The 1,560-nt window shown below is 41.9% G+C and overlaps 1 protein-coding gene across 2 annotated transcripts in view; it reads right to left on the bottom strand.

The window, feature by feature from the left end:
• LOC103375691 (acylphosphatase-2-like) overlaps positions 1 to 210 on the bottom strand; it is an 11,235-nt gene extending 11,025 nt beyond the window's left edge. For both annotated transcript variants that reach the window (XM_008306005.1, XM_008306006.1), the window contains exon 1: positions 206 to 210. The gene's annotated coding sequence lies outside the window, so the exon portion shown is untranslated. The remainder of the gene's footprint in view (positions 1 to 205) is intronic.
• Positions 211 to 1,560: the final 1,350 nt, after the last annotated feature.

The following is a 1,560-nucleotide window of genomic DNA, read 5'->3' as shown; positions in this document are numbered from 1 at the left end:
AACCTGCTGTGTATGAATAAGAAGACGAGCAGAGTAAAGAGTAAGTTTGTTCGAAACGTGTCTCTCGTTCATGTTTTAAGTAACATAATATGACATGGTGTCAGAAGATAAAAAATTAAGATGGAACAGTTAAAACCTCCGAGTAGTTTGAGCTTCGATGGTAATCTGGCAGAAAACTGGCGAACTTGGATTCAAAAGTTTGAACTCTGTCTCATCGCGACTGGCATTGAGGAGAAGAGTGAGAAGGTGAAATGTGCGACATTCCTTCATGTTGCTGGAGACGAAGCACTAAAGGTATTTAATACCATGAACTTTGATGAAGACGTGGATGGTTTTAGTGGACTGATAGACATGTTCAGAGACTACTGTGAGCCACGGAAGAACATCACATACTTGAGACACGTGTTCTTTACCCGAGTCCAAGGACCGAATGAAACTATTGATGCTTATGTGACGGACCTCAAGAACAAAGCAAAGGATTGTGAGTTTGCACAGCTAACAGATGAACTAATCAAGGATCGTGTTGTCTGTGGAATAACTAACGATGCTGTGAGAGCAAGGTTGCTCAGGGAGACGGATTTAGACCTAACGAGGGCTGTGGGAATCTGCCGAGCGAGCGAGATAACACAAAGTCACATGAAAGCACTGCACGAGGAAGCAGATGTTGCTGTGAATAAAATAAAAGTCACCAAAGTGAAAAGAGTGAGTAACAAGCAGTCTGACACAGACAAAGAGAAAGGCGAATGCAAGACATGTGGCTCCATGCACGAGCCAAAGAAATGTCCAGCATATGGAAAAATATGCAACCAGTGCAAATTAAAGAACCACTTCAGCCGCATGTGTAAGTCACAAAAACAACAGTTTAAATACAGGAAAACTGAGAAAAAAGTGCATGAAATAGAACAACAAGAAGATGATGATGTAATGTTTATGGGATGTATTGACATAATACCAAGTGAGCAAACAGGTGCAGAGCTACAACTGAATGCAGTCTCAACAGTGAACAGTGAGAAATGGACACAACAGCTCAAAATAAACAACAGTGTGTTAACTGTAAAGCTTGATACAGGAGCAGAGTGCAACGTGCTGTCACAGAGAGACTTTGACAAAATCACAAATGAGAACGCATTGCTACAAAAGTCAGGATGTGAGCTAGTCACGTATTCTGGTCACATGATCGCGACAAAGGGCAAGGCAAAGCTTAAATGTGAATTCAAAGACAATGAATACGAATTAGAATTCCAAATAATTGAGAGAGATTCACCTGCTATCCTTGGAAGAGAATCCTGCACAAAGTTAGGATTAATCAAAAGAGTGTACAGTGTACATGACAAAGACAACAGTGACATTCTGAGTGAATATAAGGATGTGTTCACTGGGCTAGGGTGCGTACCAGGACTGCACCACATTCAGCTCAATCCAGACATCAACCCTGTCATCCACCCACCAAGGAAAGTGCCAATAGCATTAAAGGACAAAATAAAAGCAGAACTGGATAGAATGGAGGATCTGGGAGTCATAGCAAAGCAGACTGAGCCCACAGACTGGGTGAACAGCATG

The sequence above is a fragment of the Stegastes partitus genome, unplaced genomic scaffold (genome assembly GCF_000690725.1).
Source record: "Stegastes partitus isolate 25-593 unplaced genomic scaffold, Stegastes_partitus-1.0.2 Scaffold2785, whole genome shotgun sequence".
In the NCBI taxonomy this organism is placed as follows: domain Eukaryota; kingdom Metazoa; phylum Chordata; class Actinopteri; family Pomacentridae; genus Stegastes; species Stegastes partitus.
This window is presented reverse-complemented; position numbering and strand designations above follow the sequence as displayed.